Below are 22,370 nucleotides of genomic sequence, written 5' to 3' on the forward strand. Positions count from 1 at the left end.
GCCCACCACTGTTTTCACTTGGTCAGGCAAAAGTATGGCAAGACTCTTCCCAAGAGGAACAGTGTGGGTCTACACTGTGGGAATCCCTAAAATTTGGAGTTTTGAAACTCAGACATGCTCCTGAGATTAAAAAAAAAAAAAAAAAAAAAAAAAAAAAAAAAAAAAAAAACTTGGACACAGGAAAGGTGAATGTGGGGTTCTGATGAAAACTGGGGACACAAGAGGGGTAATTAATTGCTCTTCTGTGAGAACTTCCTGACTGTGGATGGTGCTAACTTCCAGCTCCAGAGATATAGAGCAGGGCACAGCCAAAGTCATTCTGCCCTTCAGAACTGAAAGCCTTCAGGGAGCAAAATGGCACCACCTAGTGTAAGCAAGAGCCACTTAAGCCAAGCCCTGCCCCGCCTGCACCCAGGAGGCACATTTCCACTGATACAAGACAGCCTGAAAATCAGCATCCCACAGAAATACATCCCTCCTGCAGAAAAGCAGCAGAAATAATTTGCATTCACCACCAAGTCTACTGATAATAGACTTCAGCTTTAGGGGAAATAGGATCTAACTTCTGTTTTACTTTTATTCTTTATTTATTTTTTTTTACTATTAGTTTTTCACTTATTTTCTTAGTTTTTTTATATTCCTTTGTTTTACTTTCTACTATTATTATTTTTATTTTATTCATTATTTTATTAATTGTACTTATATTTTATTATTTATTATTGTTAATATTGCTTGTATTTATTATTTCATTAATATTGTTTTAATTTTAATTTAATTTAATTTAATTTAACTTTATTTTATTTATTTTTGGATCTAGAATCTTTTAACAAGCAGACCAAAACACACCCAGGATGTAGTTTTGCTTTGTTTTGTTTGTTTCTTTGCTTTTTGTTTGTTTCGTTTTCCTTTTCTTTCTTTGCTCTTTTCTTTTCCCGAAAAAATGATCAGATGGAAAAACTCATTCCAAAAGAAAGAACAGACAGAAGAACTCATGGCCAGGGATCTAATGAACCCAAATATAAATAAGATTTCTGAACTAGAATTTAAAAGCACAATTATAAGAATACTAGCTGGGGTTGAAAAAAAGCATAGAAGACACCAGAGAATCTCTTCATACAGAGATTAAGAACTAAGATCTAGTCAGGTTGAAATTAAAAATGCTATAAATGAAATGCAATCTCAAATGGATGCCATAACAGCAAGGATGGATGAAGTAGAGCAGCAAATCAGTGATATAGAAAATAAACTTATGGAAAATAATGAAGCTGAAAAGGGAAACAAAGGCACAAAGGTCACAGTACAAGGCCTAGAGAACTCAGTAACTTATTAAAGAATAACATTTGTATCATAGGAGTCTCAGAAGATAGAGAGAAAAAGTGGCAGAAGGTTTATGTGAGCAAAGTAGAGCTAAAAAACTTCCCTAATCTTGGGAAGCACACAGATAATAAAATCGAAGAAGCACAGAGACCTCCCATTAAATTCAACAGCAGCTGACCATCACCAAGGCATATATCATGGTCAAATTTACAAAATACACAGACAAGGAAAGAATTGTGAATGCAACAAGGGGAAAAAAGTCTTTAACCTCCAACGGAAGACAGGTCAGCTTTGCAGCAGATCTGTCCACAGAAACTTGGCAGGCCAGAAGGGAGTCACAGCATATATTCAACGTTCTGAATGGGAAATATACAGCTAAGAATTCTTTATCCAGCAAGGCTGTAATTTAGAATAAATGGAGTGGTAAAGCGTTTCCACTAAACTAGCTTTGCAAGAAATTTTAAGGGGAACTCCTTGAGTGAAGAAAAAAAACAAACAAACAAAAAATACCAAAAGCAAGAAAGACAAGACCAGAAAATATTAACATTACCAGAAACACCAACTCTACAGGCAAGACAATGGCACTAAATTTATATATTTCAATATTCGCTCTGAATATAAATGGACTAAACGCTCCTATCAAAACACATAGGGTTTCTAAACTGATTAGAAAGCAAGATACATCTATATGTGGCCTACAAGAGACTCACTTTTGACCTCAGGGACCTGCAGATTGAAAAGTGGGGAGATGAGCAAACATATGTCACACTAATGGATGTCAAAAGAAAGCTGTAGTAACCATACTTACATCAGACAAAGTAGACTTTAAAACAAAGATTGTAACAAGAGATGAACAAGGGCATTATATCATAATTAAGGGGTCAATATCTAACAATTGTAAATACTTATGCCCCCAATTGGAAAAGCCAAATGTATAAATAAATTTAAAAAATAACATGAAGAAATTCATTGATAATAACATAACAATAGTAGGTGACTTTAACACCCCACTTACAGCAAGGGCAGATCATCTAAACAGAAAATAAACAAGGAAACAATCTCTTTGAATGAAACACTGGATCAGAATAATTTAAGACATACATTCAGAGCATTTCATCCTAAAGCAGCAGATTACACATTCTTCTCAAGTACACATGGAATATTCTCCAGAAGAGATCCCATACTGGGTCACAAATCAGCCCTCAACAGGTACAAAAAGATCAAGATCATACCATGCATATTTTCAGGTCACAACTTTATGAAACTTGAAATAAACCACAGGAAAAAAATTTGGAAAGCCCTAAAATACATGGAGATTAAAGAACATCCTACAAAAATGAATGGGTTAACCAGGAAATGAAAGAAATTGAAAACTCACGGAAGCAAATGAAAATAAAAACACAAAAATCCAAACACTTGGGGATGCAGCAAAGGCAGTTTTAAGAGGAAAGTATATTGAAATACAGGCCTATCTCAAGAAGTAACAAAGTTCCCAAATACACAACCTAACCTTACACCTAAATGAGGTAGAAAATGCCAGCAAATAAAACCTAAAACCAGCAGAAGAAGGGAAATAATAAAATTAGAGCAGAAATAAATGATATATAAACAAAAAAATACAGTAGAAAGTAAGAGCTTGTTCTTTGAAAGAATAAACAAAATTTATAAACTTCTAGTCAAAAAGAAAAGAGAAAGGACCTAAAAAAGAAAATAGAAAGGACCCAAATAGATATAATCATGAATGAAAAAGGAAAGATCACAACCAACACCACAGAAATACGAACAATAATAAGAGAATACTATAAAAAATTATATGCCAACAAACTGTGTATCTGGATGAAATGGACAAATTCCTAGAAACTCACAAATGACCAAAACTGAAACAGGAAGAAATAGACAATTTGAACAGACCCATACAAGCAAGAAATTGAATTAATTATAACAATTCTCCCAAAAAACAAGAGTCCTGGGCCAGATGGCATCCCAGGGGATTTCTACCAAACATTTAAGGAAGAGTTAATACCAATTCTTCTCAAAGTGTTCCAAAAACTAGAAATGGAAGAAAAACTTCCAAACTCATTATATGAAGCCAGCATTACCTTGATTCCAAAACCAGACAAAGACCCCACGCAAAAGGAGTATTACAGGCCACTTTTCCTGATGAAAATGGATGAAAAAATTCTCAACAAGATACTAACAAATTGAATTCAACAGTATATTAAAATAATTATTCACTATGATCATGTGGGATTTACTCCTGGGCTGCAGAGCTTGTCCAATAGTTGCAAATCAATCAACATGATACACTACATTAATAAAATAAAGGATAATAACCATATGATACTCTCCTGTCAAAAATGCAGAAAAAAGCATTAAAACCCTCAAGAAAGTAGGGATAGAAAGAACCTATCTCAACATCATATAGGCCATATATGGAAGACCCATAGCTAATATCATCCCCAATGAGGAAAAACTGAGACCCTTTCTCCTGTGGTCAGGAACAAGACAAGGATGTCCATTCTCACCATTACTATTTAACATAGTACTGGAAGTCTTAGCCTCATCAGTCAGAAAACAAAAAAATAAATAAATAAAGGGAATGCAAAAAGGCAAGGAAGAGGTAAAACTTTCTATTTCCAAATAACATGATATTCTATGTAGAAAAACCAAAAGACCACTTCAAAAAATTGCTACTACTAAGAAATGAATTTAGCAAAGTCACAGGATATAAAATCAAAGTGCATAAATTTGTTGAATTTCCATACACCAATAACGAAGCAATAGAAAAAGAAATCAAGGAATCAATCCCATTTACAATTGCACCAAGAACAATAAGATACCTAGGAATAAACCTACCTAAAGAGGTAAGAAATCTGTATGCTGAAAACTAAACAACACTTATGGAAGAAATTGAAGAGGACATAAAGAAATGGAAAAGATTCAATGCTTATGGATTGGAAGAGCAAATATTATTAAAATGTTTATACTACCTAAAGCAATCTACACATTTAATTCAATCCCTATCAAAATAACACCAGAATTTTCACAGTTAGAACAAAAAATCCTAAAATTTGTATAGAACCACAAAATTCCCTGAATAGCCAAAGCAATCCTGAAAAAGAACACAAACCTAGAGGCATCTCAATTCCATATTTCAAGCTATATTACAAAGCTGTAGTCATCAAGACAGTATGCTACTGGAACAAAAACAGACACATAGATCAATGGGACAGTACAGAAAACAGAAATGGACCCACAACTATATGGTCAATTCATCTTTGACAGAGTTGTAAAGAACATCCAATGGAAAAAAGACAGTCTCTTCAACAAATGGTGTTGGGAAAACTGGACAGCGACATGCAGAAGAATGAAACTGGACCACTTTCTTACACCATATACAAAAATAAAATGAAAATGAATGAAAGACCTAAATGTGACAGGAAGCCATCAAAATTCTAGAGAGGAAAACAGGCAGCAACCTCTTTGACCTTGGTCATAGCAATGTCTTACTAGTCTTGTCTTCAGAGCCAAGGGAAACAAAAGCAAATATGAACTATTGGGACTTCAAGATAAAAAGCTTCTGCACAGCAAAGGAAACAATCAACAAAACCAAAAGGCACCCTACAGAATGGGAGAAGATATTTGCAATATATCTGATAAAGGGTTAGTATCCAAAATCTATAGAGCTTATTGGGACACCTGGGTGGCTCAGTCTTTTGCATCCAACTTCAAGTCAGGTCATGATCTCGCAGTTTGTGATTTTGAGCCCCACTTCAGGTTCTGTGTTGACAGCTCAGATCCTGGAGCCTGCTTCAGATTTTGCACCTCCCTCTCTCTCTGCCCTTCCCTTGCTTTCTGTCTCTCTCTCAAAAATAAACATTACAACTTTTTAAAAAAGAGCTTATCAAACTCAACAACCAAAAAAACCAAAATAATCCAGTTAGGAGATGGTCAGAAGACATGAATAGACATCTTTCCATAGAAGCCATCCATATGACTAACAGACCCATGAAAATAGACTCAACATCACTCATCATCAAGGAAATACAAATCAAAACCACAATGAGAAGTCACCTCATACCTGTCAGTATAGCTAAAATTAACAACACAGAAACAATGGGTGCTGTCAAGAATTAAGAGAAAGGGGAACCCTCTTGTACTTTTGGTGGGAAGCAAACAGTTGGAGCCACTCTGGAGATTATTATGAAGTTTCCTCAAAAAACTAATATAGAACTACCCTATGATCCAGCAATTGCACAATTAGGTATTTACCCAAAGGATGCAAAAATACAGATTTGAAGGTGTACATACACCACAATGTTTATAGACGAATTATCAACAATAACCTAACTACAGAGAGAGCTCAAATGTCCATCGACTGATAATGGATAAGGAGGATGTGGTATATATATCAATGGAATATTACTCAACCATCAAAAAGAATGAAATATTGCCATTTGCTATGACATGGATGAAGCTGGACTATATTATGCTAAGTGAAGTAAGTCAATCAGAGGAAGAAAAACACCATATGATTTCACTCATCTGAGGAATTTAAGAAAAAAAAACAGATGAACATATGGGAAGGAGGGAATAGAAGAGAAGAAAGGTAAACAAACCACAAGTGATGATTAAAGATAGACAAAAAACTGAGGGTTGATGGAGGGATGTGGGTGGGAGATGGGTTATATGGGTGATGGGTATTGAGGATGGTGCTTGTTATGATGAGCACTGGGTTTTGTATGTAAGTGATGAATCACTGAATTCTACTTCTGAAACCAATATTGTACTGTATATTAACTAACCAAAATATAAATAAAAAGTTAAATTTGGAAAAATAAACAGAAATTTTACCAAGAAGATTTATAACTGGCAGCTAACCTCATGAAAAATTGTTTATCTTTTTAAGTGACCAAGTTGAAAATTGAAGGCACAATAAGATACCACCTCACACCCACTGAAATAGGTAAAACTTAAAAGAATAAGAATATTTAATTTTAATAGTGATGGATATTAGCTGAAAATATCACAGACTGTCTGAAAGTCTAAAATACTTCCAATTATTTAATATACATTTTGGCAGTTCCTTATGAAGTTAAACAAAATCTATCCTATAATCAATCACATTCCATTTTTAGGCAATTACGGAAGAGATCTGCTAATATATTCAAAGTAGCTAAAAACTGAAAAAAACCCACAAATGACCATCAACAGGAGAATGGGTATGCAAATTGAAATATGCCCATTCAATGGAATGTTTTTCTGCAATTAGAAAGAAAAATTTAAAAATCTACTGATACTGGGAATAACATGGATGAATTCCAATATGATTATGATGAGTGGATGGAGCTAGACACATACTGTGTGTTTCCATTTACATTAATCTCAAGAACAGATAAAACTAATGTATAACACTAAAAATCAAAACATTGTTTCCTATGAGAATTAAATGTGGCTAGAAGGAGGCAATAGGGGAGGTTCTCAAGTAATAAAAATATTCTACCTCCTGAATAAGGTACTAATTACATGGGTATATAATTAACATGAAGACACTTTGGCAAACTATTGATAATGGTGGAACCTGGGCTCCTGGTGCAAGTTTATCATTCTTTTCTCCTTATACTCTGTATGTTTCCCTGTGTTCACAGTGAGTAGTTTTATAAAATTCACTATAGAATATATCTTCATTACAAAAGAAAACAAGTGAATAAGTGATTATACATGTTTAAGAATTTATTTAGAAAACGCAAAGAACTACAGAAAAATATATAAATAAATTAAAACAGTTAAAAAAACACACTGATAAGTTGTATCAACAAGCTGATTGGGGGAGAAGAAAAGGATCAACTAATGATGCTAAAAATCCACGAGTCAGACTTACTTCATTTAAAAAAAAGGCATAGCAAAACAAACAAAAACTGGAATGAAAATGGGTATCAGTTGAAATGAGAAATTAAGAGAGTGATGAAAGAACCCTTTGTATAACTTCACGTTACTTTGTTGGAAAATCTGCTTGGATTGTGATGTTCTAGGATAAACCAAGTTAAATATAAGATGCAAGACATAAAACAAACAGTCACTATAGAAAAAAGTGAGAAAATTTTATAGATAGCCTCAGTTCTACTTCAAACCACCAGAAGAAAGGACAGTTCAGATTATTTAATTGATGTTCACTTAGCCATTCATATTACTGCTAAAGGTTTTCAACCCATTCTATAGCACAGAATATCCTCAAAATTAATTTAACACAACCAGAAAATCTGATATAAAACCATGACAAAAATAGGACAGAAAATTATGGATCAACTTCATTTAATAGTATACTTGCAAAAAGTCCAAATCAAACTAAGATATTCATAATTTAGTAGTAAATTTAGAGCAAAACATTTTTTACCAAAACACTTTTACCAAATTATTAATTCAATGAATAAAATAAAGTTTCAATAATATAATTATTTCACAATAATAAAAGTTTAATTGAAGAATAATACAATTTTTTTAGGAAAAAAACATTTATTACATTACCACCTGGTTTTGATGAAATTTCTTAAAAATATAAAAGGTGGGAAACTTACCTAATATGATACACAAAAATATCTCAAATTTAAAATTCAAATATTGCATTAATGATTGAGACCACCTAAATAAAAATAACTTACCTATTAAGTTTAGGACCTGATACCACCCCTAGCAGAGTCCTATACACAAGATAGAACTACAAACCAATAAATACATTGACAGTTTTCCCATCTAAACTATAGCTCTTCTATTATTGAAAATATCTTACTCATGTAGGCAAACAGCTTATTTATCAGACAAAAATTTTGATTATCTACACTCCCATCAAGGACCTCATGTTACTCTTTTACCAATCTTAAACTATTGTATGCCAAATTTTGTCCATTCTTAACCATTTCCATTTTTTGAAAAACCCACCTCAAACCACACCAACCCAGACCCCAAAGCTTACTTTTGAAACACTACTAAACGTTGTCAAAGTGGTGTTTTCCCTTGCTGCAGTAAGTTTACTTAGTCACTCAGCTTTTCTTGATCATTGTTCTTTCTTGGAGTCTTTTTGGTTAATAGACCAGCAACAATATACTGGTCAAACCCAAGGTTTGATTAAATCAAGGGTGGGTAAAAGTTCCACATTTGTTTAAGTGCTCTGAAAGTACCAGTCAGTGAACATTATCAACATAATTAAATCAAGATCACTTGGAAGGAGAGAATCAAAATGATCAGTATTTGCAAATGATTTGGTATGTACTTTGACAAAATCTGAAAAGTCATGAGAAGAGTAAGGTAACCACCTTCCCCCCCAAAACAAAATTTTCAGACTTAGAAAAAATATCAAGTAAGAAAATAAACTGAAAAAAAATCACAAATTGAAAATGTTAACAGTAATTAAAATTGCTGAATAAAAAGAAAGACATACCTTGTCCTTGGATAGGAAGACTTATGTTACTAAAAACCAATTCCCCCTAAATTAATTTACTTAAGTTGATGAAATTGCAGTCTAAACTGTAATTTCTTCCAACGAGAAGACACGTGAGACAGGAGGCAGAAGAAGAGACACACATATCCACAGAAAAAAAATGGTGCCAGTCACAGATGAAATACAGCATATGTGCAAGATGGCATTACAGATAAATGGGCAATTATTGGCAAATAATCGCAAGTAATGGCAAATAACTTGGCAACTTTAAGATTTCAAATCAAAAAAATTTCTCATGATTTAAGAATTTGAATAAAAGAAACACAAAAGAATAAGAAGTTAACATAGGTGAACGGTTTTATGAAATCAGTATAAATATTTTTTCCAAAATGACATGAAACTCAGAAGCCATAAAAGCAAACATGGTTATACTTGGACATATAACAATCATACACATTCTTACAACAAAAATGAAGTATAAAAGTGCATAAAAATATCTATAATGCTTCACAATCCAAAGCTTATTCTCCCAGTAATAAATGAGCTCTTCAAAACCAGAAATCTAAACCCCCACCCCCAAAATTGGACATAAAGAGGAAATTAAAGAATACAGATGGCTAATAAACATGAAAAAAATGATCAAACTCAAAAACAAAAGAAATACAGTTTAAGACAATAGTTTGGGCTATCACATTGGCAAAAAATTTAAATATTTATAAAATCCATTATCTGTGAAGTTGTGGGGAAAGCTGGCAATCTCATTCATTGCCATTTGAGGATAAAGTTGTCACCACATTTTAAGGAAATCTTGTAATAATTTGAAATGTGCATATCCTTAATCCCAGTATTTGAACTGCTAAGTAATTTATTATGATATAATAGACAAGTGCAGAATTATTGATAGGGAGTTTCATTGCACAGAAATTTGGTGCTAACATAAGTATCTATGAATGAGAAATGCTTATAACATTTAATTATATTTCACCTACAAAACAGTCGTGCAGTCATTCAACAAATGACACAGATGTGTATTACTGAAATAGAAAAGGGTATTAAAGCTGTTAAATGAAAGACAATTTGCAGAAGAATGTGTACAATATGGCCCTACTTCCAGAACCCCTCAAAATAGTTTGTGTGTATGTGTCTGTGTGACTGTATGTGTGCATCTAGCCACTTAAAGAATGCACACAACTCCCTTAATAGAAGAAAACTTTGGGGGGGTAGAATTGGGAGGGAGGAGGGAACTTAATTTATATATTAGATATTTAGATACACTTTGAAGTTTTGAAAAAAAATTGTGTAGTTTCTTTTCAATATATCCAATATTTAAATTTTACCATATGGCAAATGGAAATTATAAATGTATATTTATGGGAGCACTGAGCAATTCCATCATTTTGAGATTCTTGTGCAATAATATTTCCTCTACTGAGGCTCCTGGGATTGAGTCAAGTGGCAGCAAGGGAAACAGTCACCATGCCCAAATTAAAGTCTCATCGATGATATCCCAACATGAGCATTTCTCAGTTAAGCATTTCTTATCTGCAGGAGGTGTCCACTGCAACACAGGAAAGAGACGAGTCTCCAAGCATAAAGAAGACTGTATCATTGTTTTGATGAAGCTTGTAGTAGAAGTAATGGCACCCTCAGTAATAAATCCACCTCACATTTGTGGTCATCACCTGCAAGGATACAGGAGGGAAAATTGGCAAAGCTGTGGGACTTTTCTAAGGAGCTTATTGGGGGCTATGAAATTCTTATATACTCTACCTGTACATATCCTAGAATGAATCTACCCAGGGGACACACAGAAAGCCACATTTTCAGCTGCTGGGTCCACATTGGCCAGACAAATTACTTTAAATCTCCCTAAATCAAACATCAGTGCTACTTTGTCTTCCTTGCTGGGCTAAAAAGTGATAGGCACCTCCAACTATCTCAGATTTTTATCTCTTTCCCTCTGTATTGGCTTCTTAAAGTTCTAGGTCACTCATTCATTTGACCAATTATTTCAGAAGAAAATAGTTGTCTTCCCTCCAGTCTAATGGTTTTTGAGAACCACTGAATCTCATGAAACTGACTCTGTTAACACATTGGATCCAGCCAATTAGGAGCTTAGTTTATCGGATAAGAAAAGTTAAGAAAATCTTTCTTATTAACCATAACTATACTAACTGAATGTAGAAAATCTATGAATGTATATAAGAAAAGCTGTATCTCTTAACTCACTATGCATTCTGGCCTTTGAAGTCAACTAGAATATAACCAGAAGTCATTAATCTTCAGAAAATTAACATCTAATTTTCTGCCCAGACATGGTTGCCCCTAGAAAGCAAGGAATATTCTGAAAAAAACCTTACCTTCAGAGGGTAGCATTTGGACAACAGCCCCTTTGTCTGAAGAGTCTTGTTTCAAGGATTTACTGGTATCATTCACTTCAAATGAATTCCCAAGAAGTGATCTTCTGAGGGGAAAAAAATGAAAAATTACACTTCCAATGAAAAAGGTAATTCAGCTGGAGGCTGGGAAGTTATAACTTCCTTGGTACTCTTTATTGATTTTATTTGGAAGCTGCTTCTTAACTCTCACACAACTCAGAAACTATACCTAGCTGCACCATAGCTCTATACATTTCAGTATAAGCATATTATATCAGAGCCCTTATCTCTTGTGCATTTCCAAAATTGACTGGATTGCCTGAATCCCACTGAACATTATGTCTCTTTTCCCCCCATCATTTATTATTTTCTGCTTATTTGGCCAGGCTACTTACAAAATCACTCAGTATAATCTATTTATGTATCTATTCTCAGTAAAAGTTTATTGAGAACATATTCCATGCCTGGAAATATATAATTACTTGTACCACAAAAGTAAACTAAAAATGTCAGGCCATAAGAAATTAAAAGCCCATCTGATGAATCAAGCACAGAAATAAAGACCTGAGAAGTAACTTAGTAAATGGTCTCATAGAGGTAGATACAGTTTTAGGACTGTTGAGGGTTTAGGGTTGTTGAGAAAGTCCTCCATTTAGGGATACCTGTTAATACCCACAGCTATAACTCCTAGTTACTGTAATGCCCACTATTAACTGGATATTAGATGGGCTTTTAATAATATTTAGCTACAACCAAATGTTATCAAGCTTAAGAAGAGGGAGATCTATCAGATCCTATCCATCTTGGGCTTTTTTCCAGTAAACATGATGTTCCCTGATAATACAGTCATACCTGCAAGGGTGTCCAAAAGACCACAGGTAGGAATGGAGAATCACTGACTTAAAATTAAGTTGTTATCTTACTCTCTGGAGATAGAATTCAAGAAAGGCAAAGGCATAGACAATTTCTCTTCTCTTTTAGGCCCCATCATTACCTGGCAGGGGAAAACAAGAGGAAAAATAACATTTTAAGACAAAATATGCATGCATAGTATAAATTTTACCTATATGTACATATAAACTAGATATATTTTTAAATATTACACAAACACATGTAAATGTAATCTAATTTAACAATAAAACATGCACAAATTGTGGGTATAGTGTTATACAGACTGGAAAGAGTGGATATTGCTAAGTTCTTGTGTGTCACATGCACAACCTTCAAACATGCATTGCTCTCCCTTCCACCTGACATTGAATAGACCCAAAAAATGGCTGGCTAGTAATTATTTTATCAAGGTAAAATATTCTTTTTCTATTAAGGCTAAATGTTATCAAATACACACACACACACACACACACACACACACACACACACACACACACATATATATGTGTATATATATATCTCAATAAAAACATGGTTTTTCTATTACCATCTCATGAAGTCCAAGAGAAGCTCCCACAGTTCCATTGGCAAAAGAAAATTGTTTCTAGCTTATCAATTTTCACAAGACCATCTTTAAAAGAAAATATGCATGTCAATAACATCTAAATATTTGGAAGGATTGGATTAAACTAAATATCTCTTTTATAATAACAGTCTAATATTTACTCCAAAGCAATAATCTCGTGAAAGGATACATTCCTGTGCAAGAATCATAAATGTTCTAACCACTCTTCATCTAAAAGAATTCATAAATACAATATTTTTATCTATGATTGTGAAGAAAGCTCATACTGTAAATCATCAGTTTTAAACAACTTCAATAAAACAATAAAGTATAGGTGTTATAAAATGAAGAGTACACTTCATTAATATATTCAGAGTATCCTCAAAATTGCACAGAACAATGGCTTACATTTGATTTTCTGATCTCAAATTTGCTGATTACTCAGTAAAAAATAAAGAATTGTGTGTATCCTAAAGCAAGGTCCTAACAATGTCTTTCTGAAGTCATCTGCAGAACACCATATCTCAACTTTAATCAAATGTATTTAGGTTTCTTTTTCATCATGTCAACCATTAAAATATCTTGAAATACTAGCTTTATGTAAAGGTATAAAATTTTAAAATTTACATTAAAGAAAAAAGTAGGCAAAAAACATAATTGTTAAAACATGCTTTTGTCTTCAGAATATAAACATGCTGATGTAATATCGTCTTATTTCATTTCCTGTTTCCTGACAAGTTTAGAAACATTTATCATAATGTAGCAGCTTATACTTCTATTTTCAAACACATTTTCCCCAAAACAAACTTACCTAAATTTTCAATTACAGATATTTTAAAGATGCTATTTTTATAAGATCTACATATTTCATCATACATTGGCATACATGTTAGTAGTTCTAGATAATTTGTTTCCAATAGAAATTTGGCTCCTGCTGAAGTAAGGTTTATAAATCCTGGGGCCAGAGTAATAGTATATCACTGTGCATACATAATTCTCTCGTCTAAGAGTAAATTTGGTCCCGAAAATTGCTGTTGGAAAATGCATGAATATGGACGTTAGAGTTTTCTTAAAGTCCTAATGGAAGACAAGTAGACTTTCCCTTCAAAGGAGCCATAGAGACACAGTTCTTCAAAAAGTATTAATATCTAAGTTAGGATAATGTATAATGGAAGAGAAAGATATTAGGTGAGTCTAAATGGGAAAAGAGGGGCGCCTGGGTGGCGCAGTCGGTTAAGCGTCCGACTTCAGCCAGGTCACGATCTCGCGGTCCGTGAGTTCGAGCCCCGCGTCAGGCTCTGGGCTGATGGCTCAGAGCCTGGAGCCTGTTTCCAATTCTGTGTCTCCCTGTCTCTCTGCCCCTCCCCCGTTCATGCTCTGTCTCTCTCTGTCCCAAAAATAAATAAACGTTGAAAAAAAAAATTTAAATGGGAAAAGAAACACAATCTTCTAAAATTACTGTCTCTGCAAAGCCTGTTACTACTCAGGAAATCTTGGCAAAGTATAGCAACTGCTCTGGCTTCTATTACACTTGATTCTTACACAGTTAGATGACAGAAATATATTAATTTCTTTAGACTTGTATGACAGTGTGTCTCAACCTTTTTTTATTATCATGTGATTGGATATCCTTTTTAGACATTTTCCCCTAGTTTTCAATCCTCCCCCCCACCAATTTTAATACCACAAATATTCTGTATATCTGCTTATGTGTGTATGTGCATGGTGACTGTTTGGAGGGCCATAAACCACTATAATATTTAAGATTTCTTTTGCTCCCAAGAATTACTTTTCACCTCAGAAGTATGACATCAACTATGTTGCGAACCATGGTGTATAGTAATTTGAGAAAAATAACTAAACAGGTAGGAAGCATATAGAGTCTTCCAGCTTATCATGAAATGTGTTTGGGGTAGTTTCCCATTCTCTTCTGATGCTCATACTCAACAGGACACACTACTGAGGGCTCAGAGATGTTCTCTCAATCACATATCTCACTTTGGTCCAATATAATCTTTATGCCCGAAAAAGGAACTATGCCTTTATGCTTTGGGCTAAGCACATAAATGTCAAAAATTCTAGAATACACAGGAATGAAAATCATGCAGGACTCACCATATTATTAATGTATACATGTGATGTGATTACAAAAGTTCTCATAAAATAGATTAAATTATTGGCTAGTTAAATATTTGCTAAAAACATAGATAAATATGAATGAGTGATATTATATTGTCAAGGGAACTTCTGGAAGATTTGCAGAGATAACCATTGTTGACGATGGAAATCTAAGTATCAGTGTTTAGTTGCTGAGTCTTAAGTGCAACTAAAACCTTGGATTCCTCCATATCCATCTCCCTTCAAGAAAACACGAGACAAATAACATTTCTAATGGAGTCCACAGTCAGTAGTGATGCCCCTCTTTCATTCCTAACTCTAGTTATTTATGTCTTCTCACTTTGTTTCTTGTTCAGTCTAACTAAAGACTTGTCAGTTTCATTAATCTTTGCAGAAATCCAACTTTTGGTCTCATGGGTTTTCTTCCTAGTAATTCTGGGTTTTGTTTTTATGTCATTGATTTTTGCCCAAATATTTATTATTTACTTCCTTTCACTTGATTTTCTAGTTTAGTCTTTTTCTTATTTTTTAAAGCAGAAGTTTAGGTTATTTATTTGATGTTTTTATATTTACTCTTTTCTGATAGTCATTTAAAACTATAAATTTTCTAGGGCACCTGGGTGGCTCATTTGGTTAAGCCACCAACTTGATTTTGGCTCAGGTCATGATCTCACGTTTTGTGAATTTGAGCCCTGAATCAGCCTCTGCACCAGGCTCTACACTGATGGCACAAAGCTTGTTTCAGATTATCTTTCTCTTCCTCTCTCTTCCCTTCACTTGCTTGTGTTCTCTTAAGATAAATAAACTTAAAACAATTTTTAATGTTTATTTTTGACAGAGAGAGAGGCACAGAGTGTGAGCAGGGGAGGGTTATTTTTGACAGAGAGACAGGGAGACACATAATCCAAAACAGGCTCCAGGCTCTGAGATGTCAGCACAGAGCCCAACGTGGGGCTCGAACTGATGAACCATGAGATCATGACCTGAGCCAAAGTCCGAAACCCAACTGACTGAGCCACCCAGGCACCCCTTAAAATTTTTTTTTAAAACTATAATTTTCTTCTAAGCATCTCTTTTTATGTATCCCATTCAATTCTAAATGTTTTCTAGTTTTTTTTTCCATGATTTTATCTTTGACCAATTGGTTCTTTGAAGTATGTTAATTTTCAAATATTTGGTGATTTCCCAGATTTATTTGTTTTGATTTCTAATTTAATTCCCCTATGGCTATAGACCATACTTTACATGATTTTAATATTTTTAAATTCATTGAATCTAGTTGTATGATGTAGCATATGGTCTATGCTGGAGAATACTCCAGATGTTTTTGAAAATAGTTTGTTTTCTGCTGTTGCTGAGTGTGTATGTATGTGTGTGTGTGTGTGTGTGTGTGTGTGTGTGTGTATCAGATCAAATTTATTGGTAAGATTGCTCAAGTATGCTATAACCACACTGATTCTCTAATTGGTCTGTCAATTATTAAGAAGAAGGTACTAAAGTGTCCAGTTATTATTACTGAACTATCTACTTATCCCTTCAACCATGTCTGTTTTTCCTTTGTTATTTGAGGCACTGTGGTTAGCTGATTATGTTTTATATCTATCTATCTATCTATCTATCATCTACCAATCTATCATCTATCTGATTAATTAAGCCATCTATCACTATATAATATTCTTTTTCATTTCTAATAATAGTTTACATTAATGTCTGTTTTCTCTGATGTCAGAATAGCCATTACAGTTCCTTTTTGGGTATTCCTTGCGTAATACAGCTTTATCCATCATTTTAGTTTCAAACTGTTTTTGTATTTCATTCTAAATTGTATCTTTCATAAATAATATATAGCTATTTAATTTTTGATGGAATCTTTCAGTTTCTGCCTTTTAAATTTAATATAATAGTCATAGGGTGGGATTTATGTTTGCCATTTTTCTTTTTTTGATGTCTTACATCTTTTTGGTTCCTATGTTCATTCTTAGCTGCTTTCTTTTGTTTTAAGTAAGTATTTTCCTATTACACTGTTTAAATTCTTTGTACTTCTTTTAATATTTTTGAGTTATTATTGAGGACTCATCCTACTCTTTATAAAGTATATTTTAAATTATCATAATTTCAGGTTAACACTAACTTCGTTATATAGCATTTATATGTCTTGAACTCAGTTTCAGAAAAGTGCTTCTGTCACTCATGTTTTCCATATATTCCAACAGATAAATTACTGATGCTATCATTTATCCAGGCATGTTTATAACCATGACTATGAGCATGAAATAGGTGACATAAACTAAACATTAAGGATTCTGACATCACTGGACACTGTGATCATGTTTTGAAGTCAGAGAGTCCAGCAAACACAATCAATAGCTGGCTAGCATAGACAGAATCTCACTGTCATTTGGATCATTATAGTTCCTTAAAAGAATATCAGTATTCTTGGGACAAAATGCATACCTACTGCTTAATTTTCATATATTTGTTATCACATAACATAGAAAAGAAAGGCAAAAATCCATAATCTCTTTTAATTTTGACCATCTAACAGCCCTCAAGGAATCAATAATCACTGAGAAAATTATGCAGCTCAGACAAATGTGTAAATGGCTCATGTGTACGTACAACCATTTCTCAAATTTTCAGAACTACCATGAGAGTGCATCATTGCATTTCTTCTCAGATAAGAGAGCTGGTAAAAGTGACAAAATCAACTGTTCTTTGGTGAGATGGCAAGAATTCCATGAAATTACTATCTTAACTTCCAACCTACAAATCACAAGGACAATCAGAGTAGCTGAAAAAGAAAAACTTTTATATTCAGTGTTTATTGATAAGAGGTTATAAGTAATTACATACATTCATTGACCATGACAAGAAAAAAGTATACTTGTTCCATGGAATAGAATAGTATACAAAGTTATTTGTTCTAAGGCCTAGTCAAAGTTTCTCCAAAGAATTCTAAGCATCATTCATCAAAACTAGGATCTCCCTTTAAACATAAATGAACAGACCAAAGTAATATGAATATTAACGATTAAAATTATAAGAGCTTGAAATGCAATAATTTCACCATTAAAAATATTTAATGCAGGGGCACCTGGGTGGCTCAGTTGGTTAAGCATCCAACTTCAGCTCAGGTCATAATCTCATGGTTCATGAGTTTAAGCCCCGTGTCAGGCTCTATGCTAACAGCTAGGAGCCTGGATCCTGCTTCAGATTCTGTGTCTCCCTCTCTTTCTGCCCCATTCCCTGCTTCCACTCTTTCTCTTTCAAAATATGAATAAACATTAAAAAATTTTTAAAATATTTAATGCAGTATGTACTTGACTCCATCACTCAAATGTCTAGAAAAATTCTCTTTGGGTGACAAGAAATCAAACACTATGAATTCTTGTGACTGGATTAACAAGCAAATTAAGATACTTTCTGAGACATTCTCATACATAGAAACCATTGTTCAGCTTCCATTATGTTTCCTTTATCTAAAAAAATAATTGGTAACTAATGACTTAATATCTTTTGAATTGACTATCTAATTTACCTCAATGGACTATGCCTTACAAGATTGCAGCATATAAGGAAATCAGGTGACTGGCTTAAGGGTAGACAAAAACATAACTCATTGGTCTCAGTACTCATGTGCTGGTCCCCCAGTGTCTGATTATCATGAGTCTATGGTTGCTGCCAGCCAAGCATTCACAGAGTACCATGTCATTCCTAAATTAGATATTTATAGATCTCTGTACAACTCAATCAGCTTAGGTTTCAAATACCACAGACCTGGCTTGTACTACTACCTGACAAATATATGTATTTGCCTTACAGGATCCTTCAGCAGACTTCAACTCACAGAAGTTATTGTCACTCATTTTGTTCAGTCCACATTTATAAAAGGGACGTTGATCCTAAGATATGTGGTAGACACTGAGTACTCCAGATTCCGTCTCCCTGGGACACACCTATACCATTTAATCATGGAGACTGGTCATCACAATCAATGACTCAATCTCACAACTGATTAGTACAATCAAGAGTTTTACTGTCATATGAATGTTAGAATGTCCTAAGAGGAATGCCAGTATTTTCAGGACAAAATACTAATGTTAGAATTCCTGTTGGAATTCTTTCAAGAAAAGGGAATAAACTCATATGAGACCCAGCTAGTGTTCTTGTCAACCTGTGGAAACAGAGTAAAAATATGGAAAGATGTGTATACACATCCTTTTGTCAAACATTCATAACACAGAAAGGATTATAATACACCTTCATATCAAAAGAACTCATGTTACTTAACTAGGACGTTTCTGTTGTTATTCAAAAAGAGAAGTCATAAAAATCTTGGAAATAAAAGAGACAAAATATTGGATGGCTCACTGATAATTAAGGAGTCACATTGGATTAACAGCTACTTCACAAAACCAATTATCTACTTAATTACAGATAAGCATTTTACTTAAAAAGCCATAAAAGTACATTTATTTAAAATTGATTATAACCCTTGGAGTGCATTGGTTTGTTCCATTCCAGAGAAAAGGAACAGATAAAAATGACAAAATCAGCACTTCTTTGCTACAATGGTGAGTATTCTATGACATTCATAAAATTATTCCATTCTACAAAAGCACAGAGGAAATTTAAAAAGTTGTGAAATAACCTTCCCAGTTGAATGGTTACTGATGAGAGGTAGTTAAGGAATTAACCATATATTCCCTTGACTACATAACTAGAAAAATTATGCTTTTCCTCAGAAAAGGTGGTAGAGAAAGTCAAATTTCTAATACATCGGTCTCAAGGTATTAGATCCAGAGCACCCCCAGCATTACTCACTACGATTATAACTTATCTTTATGCATATAAACCCATTTGTGGAATATAAACATTAGGCAATTATATCAACATAAAACTTCAATAATTAGAAATTTAATAATTTCATGTTAAAATGTTTAATGAAATACCTAATTTAATCTATCATGAAATATCTAGAAAATTTCTTCCTGAGTGACAAGAAAAAGAAAAAAAAAGTTCTAATCCCTGCAACTGGGCTAGAAGGCAAATTAAAACATATAGATCATCCAATAAATATAATCTATTCTTCTATTTTCCCATAATTATTCTATTTAAGAGATAAATGACTAGCAAAAAATGAATAATTTCTAATTGACTATCTAATAAGACCTAAACATGTTGATTCTCACAAATGACTATGACTAAAGAAATGGTGTAAATAGCTCATGTGTAGGCACAACTATTTCTCACAGTGTTCACTACTCATGTGCTGGTTCTCCACAGTCTGTTTACTGTGGGCTTATGAAGGCTACCAGTCAAGCACTCAGAGTTGCCATGTCATTCCATAATAGTTATTTATTGCCTCTGTACAATTCATTTCCACTAGCATTCATCAGCATGCTAGTTTTCCAATGCTATAGTCTTTTTTATTTGGTACTATGTCCTGACCAAATTGAATTCTCCTCCACATTTTTTTTTTTTTTTTTTGTCTAGCATTATGGTCCCTGTGCTGGACCTCAGCTCACAGAAGTGATTTTGTCATTCATTTTCTTCCGATGTCAACAAGACCCATTTTTGAAGTCATCACTGATCCAAGCACATTTGCAAAAGGGATTTTGATCCTGATATAAAAAGGCAGACATTAAGAAATGAGGATTGTCTCACTAGGGCACACTGAATCATACTATTCAATTATGGAGACTAGCCACTACTGTCAAGGACCCAGCCTCATGACTAACTAACTTAGCCAAATTCTTATCATTAGAGTGTTATAATTCACTGAGAGGAATGCCAGTATCTTCGGGGAAAAATGCTTACCAGCAAGAAAATTCCCACTGACGCTTGAGGATGGGAGGCAGAATTTTTCCTAACACTTTCTTTCATTTCATGTCTCAAGGGGAAGAAATAAAAGATTTTATATGAAACTGAGTTCTTAGTCCATGTTGATCTGCTAGCATAGAATAAAATTAGGGAAAAATGAGAAGCATACATATCCATCTGTATCATGTACAACACAAGAGGTTTACTATACATAAGTATATATAATACTATCTTTCAAGTAAGATCTTCTGATATTATTTAATAGAAGAAGCATACAAATTCTGGGGGCGGGGGGAAGTACACAGAATCCTCAGATGACCAAGGTTATAAAGGCCTCACATTGTTTGTATTAACAGATTCTCAAAATCATTTGTAATTTTGTTTGCTAAGGATAAATCATAGAATGTAAATAATAATAAATAATAAATTTTATTAAACATGCAATGTTACCTCTGGAGTGCACTATTCTGATTATTCCCATAGAAGTGAGCTGGTAACAAGTAACAAAATCAGTAGTTCATTGGAGCAGTAATAGGAATTCCATCCAATTCCACTATCACCTCTAAATCTATAAAAAATATACAGGGAAATTAGAAACTTTGACAAACAAAACCACCATAATTGGAAATTTATTAATAACAAATTATAAAAAATAAACTATAGTCACGTGACTATCTACGTAACAACAAAATTTATGCTCAGTACTTGAAACAGGGAAGCATTGAAGGTCATAAGACCTTGGTCTCAAAGTTTCCCCAAATGGCCTCCATCAGCATCAGGCATTAAAACTAGGATGTCCCCCCATCTTGCACTGTTGGTAGGAATGCAAACTGGTGCAGCCACTCTGGAAAACAGTGTGGAGGTTCCTCAAAAAATTAAAAATAGACCTACTCTATGACCCAGCAATAGCACTGCTAGGAATTTACCCAAGGGATACAGGAGTACTGATGCATAGGGGCACTTGTACCCCAATGTTTATAGCATCACTCTCAACAATAGCCAAATTGTGGAAAGAGCCTAAATGTCTATCAACTGATGAATGGATAAAGAAATTGTGGTTTATATACACAATGGAGTACTACGGGGCAATGAGAAAGAATGAAATATGGCCCTTTGTAGCAACGTGGATGGAACTGGAGAGTGTTATGCTAAGCGAAATAAGCCATACAAAGAAAGACAGATACCATATGTTTTCACTTTTATGTGGATCCTAAGAAACTTAACAGAAAACCATGGGGGAGGGGAAGGAAAAAAAAAAGAAAAAAAAAAGAGGTTAGAGTGGGAGAGAGAGCCAAAGCATAAGAAACTCTTAAAAACTGAGAACTGGGGCGCCTGGGTGGCTCAGTCGGTTAAGCGTCCAACCTCGGCTCAGGTCACGATCTCACGGTCCTGAGTTCGAGCCCCCCATCAGGCTCTGGGCTGATGGCTCAGAGCCTGGATCCTGCTTCTGATTCTGTGTCTCCTTCTCTCTCTGCCCCTCTCCCGTTCATGCTCTGTCTCTCTCTGTCTCAAAAATAAATAAACGTTAAAAAAAAAAAAACAACTGAGAACTGAGGGTTGATGGGGGGGTGGGAGGGAGGGTAGTGTAGGTGATGGGTATTGAAGAGGGTATCTTTTGGGATGAGCACTGGATGTTGCATGGAAACTAATTTGACAATAAATTTCATATAATAATAAAAAAAGAGACCCAAAACCCCCCAAAAACCCAAAAATAAATAAATAATAAAACTGGATGTTCCCTTCAATGTTAACTATGAAGCTTACTAACAAAATATGAATATTAGGCAGCAAAATCTACCTAAAACACCAAGAATTAAAAATGTAATCATTTTATAATTAAAAA

General features: G+C 34.0%; 1 protein-coding gene across 1 annotated transcript in view; it reads right to left on the reverse strand.

Annotated features, from left to right (window-relative positions):
- Positions 1–9,091: 9,091 nt before the first annotated feature.
- LOC147580356 (uncharacterized) overlaps positions 9,092–22,370 on the reverse strand; it is a 141,139-nt gene continuing 127,860 nt past the window's right edge. The window contains exons 28-32 of the mRNA XM_086711350.1: positions 20,525–21,095; positions 12,569–12,652; positions 11,983–12,124; positions 11,113–11,216; positions 9,092–10,434 (exon numbers count right to left, since the gene is read on the reverse strand). The gene's annotated coding sequence lies outside the window, so the exon portion shown is untranslated. The remainder of the gene's footprint in view (positions 10,435–11,112; positions 11,217–11,982; positions 12,125–12,568; positions 12,653–20,524; positions 21,096–22,370) is intronic.

Source organism: Puma concolor, chromosome B3 (assembly GCF_028749965.1).
Source record: "Puma concolor isolate L17-30 chromosome B3, mPumCon1.1.hap2, whole genome shotgun sequence".
Lineage (NCBI taxonomy): Eukaryota > Metazoa > Chordata > Mammalia > Carnivora > Felidae > Puma > Puma concolor.